This window comes from Hyposmocoma kahamanoa, unplaced genomic scaffold, assembly GCF_003589595.1.
Source record: "Hyposmocoma kahamanoa isolate Upper Pololo Valley unplaced genomic scaffold, ASM358959v1 99879, whole genome shotgun sequence".
NCBI classification, from domain to species: Eukaryota; Metazoa; Arthropoda; class Insecta; order Lepidoptera; family Cosmopterigidae; genus Hyposmocoma; species Hyposmocoma kahamanoa.
This window is the reverse complement of record NW_020656077.1, coordinates 2,933,429-2,940,031: the sequence shown is the minus strand read 5'-3', so window position 1 is coordinate 2,940,031 and position 6,603 is coordinate 2,933,429. Positions and strand designations below refer to the sequence as shown.

The 6,603-nt window shown below is 32.7% G+C and overlaps 1 non-coding gene across 1 annotated transcript; it reads left to right on the top strand.

The window, feature by feature from the left end:
* The first annotated feature begins 5,113 nt into the window (after nucleotides 1-5,113).
* Nucleotides 5,114-5,185, top strand: Trnap-agg. The gene has a single exon. It is a non-coding gene; the product is annotated as a tRNA-Pro (tRNA).
* Nucleotides 5,186-6,603: the final 1,418 nt, after the last annotated feature.

The following is a 6,603-nucleotide window of genomic DNA, read 5'->3' as shown; positions in this document are numbered from 1 at the left end:
ATGTAATGAAACTTTCGCATTTGCAAGGCATTCGCTTTAGCAGATGTTTTTCTTTCGCATCGTTTTTGCTCCCTTTGGTCATTCGTTACAACGTTGATGTACGTCGTTGTTGTTTGCTGATCAGCATGTGAGCGTAAGTAATGTAACTTGTGTACTTTCACACTTAGGGACCGCCGAAAACGTAATTATTTAAGTCAAACTTCATCCAAGCTTACAAGTTTAATTGAATTGAATTTGTATTGAATTTGCGAGACTTTGCAATTCTTAATATGCGTGACTTAAAAATGTTTTTTTTTTTTCAGTAATCGCCATCATTTATATTTGATTATTTTTATTGATGATCTATTTTATGATTTATTTTATTCTATAGATAGCTATAGGTTAAGTACAAATTTATACAAATTATAGAAACAGTGGTTTATTCTTTTGTAGATTACAAACTCAATAAAGTAGCTTCAATTTTTTATTAACGTTTAAGTAAACTAACTAATTAAGGTATCGAACCAGGGATCTATTAGTAGTTGAACTGTTGGGAGAGTAACAGCGACTCTGGAAACACGTAGCTACGTGGAAACCTTACACGATTATTATATTAATCAATAATATAATAAATTTCAATCATTATTGTAGGTTATCATAATATATTCATAAAGAAATCGTTGACTGTTATCAATAGTTTTGACAGTTTTGACAAGAATTTATGGGAAAGTAGAGGTGAAAATTATCATTATAGTGCCTGAGATAACTCAAGAAAAAGTTGTTTTTAATCAATAATTTTCGTCTTTATTATGCGTTATTATCCTTTATTATAGTTGAAATTTGTAACAATATGCCTGTTTATGTGTATATATGTGTTTCTTTTAGTTTCGTATCATCCAATCAAGTGAATTGTGCCATTTTGTGATATTTAAATTTGTGTGGAATTTAAAGTCATGTTGTCTTTCAATATATCTCTATCTAACACGTAGTCTTCAATTTTGTAATATGAGTTTTCAATTAAAATATTTTTAAAGTAGTTTTTAAGCTTTGGAATGATAAGCTTAATATGTGCTCCGGAATATTATTGTAAAACGTATATAGCTCCCATAAAAGAATCGTTTACCTTGGTTTAACGAAATCGTGGAACCATGAATTTGGACTTAGTTCTAAGGGTAATATTAGGGATCTCTTCGTTTTTAATAAAATTATGCATATTTTTAACGGCATGCAAAATATTTGATTTAATGTACTGTCATTCATTATCACACAAAGCTTTATTATAGTGTCATTTAAATCGTATTCATATCCCAAATGACGCTGTTGAACGTTAATCAGTACATTACTGTTTTCTGTTTTCTGTAGCCCAAGTTTCGGAGCTGTTGTACCGAAGTTAACAATTGCATTGTTAAATTGTCTTTGTACTTTGAAGGTATTGTACATGTTCGATTATCGTAATTAGAACCTGTTTGTCTTCTTAAAGAGCAAAGACCTTTCAATCTCATATTTATTATGAAAATTTTCTACGCTTGTATTTTCTTAAAAGCTTTACTTTGTTCCTGTCGAAGTGTAATATTGAAGTGTAGTCTTCGTTAGATGCTTATGTACCCGGTTTACAACTACGAGTACATAGATCTTCAATCGAGTTCAAGCATTAAATAGAGTGCATCGTAATATACAATGTATCCATAAAACATAATTTTTCAAATGATTTACATTAATCTTTTTAATTTCGAATAAAATAATTCGTAGTCGCTCGGGTGACTCAATTGCTTGATGAAGCGACAAACAGTTAATTTCTTGGCAATATAATTATTAAAAGTAACTGAAAACTTTGTAAATGTATTAAAGAGACGAACTAAGAGATATCGTAATCATAACCATAATAACGGCCAAGGTAAAGTTAGTAAAGTTTGAAAGGTCAAAAACGCTTCTCTGTTTAGTTTAATCGCCTACACAAAATTTTGACACCGCAGTAGCCAAAAGGTATTTTAAAGTAATTGAAACGCCTAATTTTATATTAATTTAAAAGCTTGGTAAAATTTTCACAGAAACAATTTTCCTTGCTATGATTTAAATTTGTATTATCGCTGTATTTTTATATGTTCGACGGTGCGCATATAAGCACCATGTACTTCGCATTGTAACTCGGTTTTTAAAGCCCCTTTCTTTTTGTTCTGGTTTCTGCGGTCTCTCGCGAATTCAGGGCAGAATCCCTTAGGAACATTTTTAAATACTCTGTATTTTTGTCCTCCCTCTCGTTACAAGTAGCACCATAACGAAAACTGTATACAATGTGTACACAAAACGATGGAATCGTTGATATACAAATCAAGGACTGGCCTTCGACTGGATTTATTTCCTAGTAAGATTCGCACAAAATTTGGCAAGAAATATTTTGGCTGGGTGCCAGAGCGGAGAGGCTCACGCACGGCTATATCGGCTACAGTATAAATCTTCTAGTGACGTTAGTACTAGCGAAGGGTGGCGGCAGCCCCACAATACATTCAATACAATAGAATTAATATTACCGATGCCGCATCAAGTGTAATGCGTACTTCCGTAGTATTTAACTCCAAGATGATCTGCGTGAAAAGCATTGAACTAACATTTCTTGTATATCGTTCAAGATGCATAATCACGTCCATTCAAATCGGTGGATAATAGAACGCATAATCGATATCGATATGAGTGTACTAATAAAATATGGAAAAACCTTCTCAAACAAATTCTACTGTAATTGATGAACCAAATAATAAACGCAAATTTCTGTGAGGTAGTAGTATAAGGAATTTAATATTTTTCAAAAAACCTTTCGTCGTGTGATGTCAAAGTGCTTAAGGAATATATTAAATATGGTTATCGCTAGCAGAAGAAATGTTTAAAATAGTAAATTTATTGAAAGACGCGAGCAGTACAAGAAACTTGAATGAAACTTTACAAAAAAAATATTTTCGAAGACATTCAAAATATAAAATATGAAAATATCCACAAGCTGTTTATACGAAAAGAAACTTACTTTAATACATCTGACTGTAGTGTAGAGTTCTTGCGAGATAAACGTAATAAACTGTCTAATCAGTACAGTGTACGACACAAATTCATCAATCATTGTCCCAGCTGCTAATCACACATAGTCCTCACCACCAACAATGCTATCACTCAAAGTTTTTCTCAACTTAACAATGTTCACGCACTTAACCCATCGCGGCAAACTTTACAAGTCCAAAATATCAAATAATTTAATTATTGACACAGCCTTACTATACTGAGATCGAAAAAGGGTATTCTCTAGCTTAAAATGATATTTTAGAATTTAAATGATTAATAGTTGGTGGAATTTTAACGTATAGAAGTTTAGCGCCAGAAAGGTCTGGCTAGAGAGGAAACCTTGCGGCACCGACGCTTTCCGACTACCGACTAGGAGCGGATGGCGCCCAACTTGGGACCACAGCACAGAGCTCTCCGATGCGCAGGTCCGTTCTCGCTGCAACTTTGCCCATCTATCTAAGCCACTTAAAACCACCCAATAGGATTTCACTGCTCCCGATGTGTATTTTCTATTTTAATATTTGTATTGGTGAATTAAAAAAGAATAATTGGTACGCTGTCTTTTTTATGTTATTTGAAATATTTTATGAAAAAGATATTAATCAATACTTTTTACATTTACATAAAGTGAGCTAGAAAAAATTAAAATAAGGATTATTTGACACTTTCGTCGTGATTGGTATAAAATCGACCGTGACTATACATGTAAATAAAATTAGGAACAAGCAATGAATTGTTATGAACATGTTTATTGACCCCGTGATAATAATAATACTTAATGGCAATGTTTATAGACGATAAAGCAACCTGTTGCTTTTAATACACTTGTTTATTGATAGACTAAGGTTACTATTTCACGCGTTAAAAAGGAATCGTCAGTAATAATATATTTAAGTGAAGCTAAAAAATAACATCAACTGAAATACAAAGAACAATGTCGTATAATTTTATTGAGAGTCATAAGAAACATGTACTACGGAGGAAGTGAAATTATGTCAAATTTCTTCGTAATAAGAAATATTTATCGTAATAATCCATATGCCAGACCATTGTCAACTGTTGGCTGATACATATGACGTGGATTACAACAATACTGTAACTTCTAGTTAAAACTATGTCGCATTGTGAAACAAATGTTTACATAAACATACATTAAATTCTCGCTTACGACTTAAAATATGTACGACATTTGTGCACCTATCGTACAAAATAGTTGAATGCGGTGTCTGATTGATTTTCGGCCGGCTGCCGCCGTGGCATAATCGGCGTGAAATCGGGCTTATAGTATCTGAACCCGGGGTCGGTTTAAAGCTGCAATAAATTTTTCAGTTGTTGTGTCAAAGATATATATATATATCTTTATATATACATATTTGACAATCGCAAACGACACCACACAAGAAAAAAGAAACAAAACAAAAAAATAAAAACATCACTAAAACATTCACACGTATGAGATACATGCATAACTACACATAATACAAATGAACAATTACAAAACAAAATCATATACAAAACAAAAACTAAATTTAAAGAAAGATTATATACATAAAAAAGCCAAGTATTATACTTCGTGTAGTGCCCAACGAACAAACGAGTCACGACCTTAGTATTTGCTGGAACGCGCAATGCGTTCCCAACACTGATTTTCACAAAAGACCATAAGGGAAGAAAAAAACACAAAAATATCGTTTAATTCAAATTTTGTATTCATTTACACGCTTTAAATTGTAGTTTAACCAAACTTTGGTAGGTATGTAGGTACTGTTACAAAAATAATCAACCTAAAGAATGAAAAACAAACACAATGAAATAACCGCTCTTAATTTAAATATGGTATGAATATGAACGTACACAGATAAGAACGTAACTCATTTCCTTCTCATTAATTGTAAGGAAACATTGTAATAAATATACTAAATAATTAACAGAGAAGCTGAAACTTCATTATTGAAATGAAACATCGCCACACCTATTTTGCGACGGTCAAATTTATTGTCTGGAAAATTCGACGGTGGCGGGGCAGCGAGACAAATGCATCGAAATCAATGTAAAGCGAAGCTTATTTTCACCTGTACACGTACCAGGCTCGTTGGTCTAGGGGTATGATTCTCGCTTAGGGTGCGAGAGGTCCCGGGTTCAAATCCCGGACGAGCCCACATTTCTCCTTTTTTTTATTCTTGCTATTTTCCAAACTCATCTATTAACATTTAAATTTTTGCTCTATAAACATAATATAGCGCCATATAATACCATGAAAGAAAATCATTAATCGTTTTGTATACGTCGTAAAATTTATTTAAAATGATAATTTGTGATGCATAAATAATGTCAATTATTCCCTACCTTTTGGCCGAATATTATATTTTATATTTACGGTTATACAGTGTGAAAGTGCTTCTAATGAGATTTTTCTGTAAATATAATAGATACAAAAAAACTTTAAACTGATATCAAAAATACGTTACCTGACGAGTAAAACTACTACAATGACTTTTTAAGAATAAAACTAGAAATATCCAAAATTTTAACGTTAATCGATCCCATGCATTTTTGTGACATATGTACGTAGAGAGGCTTTACTTTCCCTCTTTTATGAGATGACTAAGCTTACAAATAATGAAACTGCTGTAAATAAAGTAATAAATCTAGCTTTTCGTTGAATAAAAGCAGAGTGATGTTTATATTTAAGTAAATACAAAATTGCGTATTCAAAGCTGTTGTTCGAAGTGACGCCCTCGTTTGCGATACGTTGACGGGCCCTGTTCACGGTTTCTAAATGAACTTTCTTAAAATTTGCGGAGTTATTAAAGCATATGCAAGGCATACACGTACGATTCTGTAGCTCTTGTAGTCTGTGTTACCACTCAGCGTACACGTTGTTTTTGACAAATCCCAATCCCATAAGAAAAAAATTACATGGCGTAAGATCCGATTATCTGTGAGGCCAAAGGGCTACACTATTATTGGTTATTAAGCCATTAATATGGTTTCGTGAAATATTAATTTCAACATTAATTGTGTGGCGGGGCCCCCATCTTGTCGAAAAATTATCGACATTCGTTCTTCATCTGGAATTGGTTCTAAGAGACGCTGTAAATCGTTTTGTACGAAATCGAAATATCTGCGTCTACTCTAAAAATAAGACCCAATCGATCTGATCACCCAAAATACCACACCATACATTAATCGAGAATCGTACCTGAGCTCTAACGTCAGTAGTTTCACGAGAATTATTAATTGACCAAAAATGCGATTTTTTTTCTATTGTAAATGCCGCAGTTACATTATTTTCATCGGTCCATAAAATGGACCTTACATTGTTGTTTCTTTTTAACTATTTTTATTAACTAACTATTGCAGTAGACTAACTAGGCAACGTGCAGGATCATCATTGTACAGAGTTTGAACAGATTTTATCTTGAAACCCTTAAAGTTATGTTTTTCATAAATTGTGTACATAATTATGGGATACCGGAATGAGCGTGCCACTGAAAGTGTCGATTCTTGTGGATTATCTAATAATAATTTTATTATCTAAATCATCATTAAACTGAAGAGCTCCTTGTTTTCGGA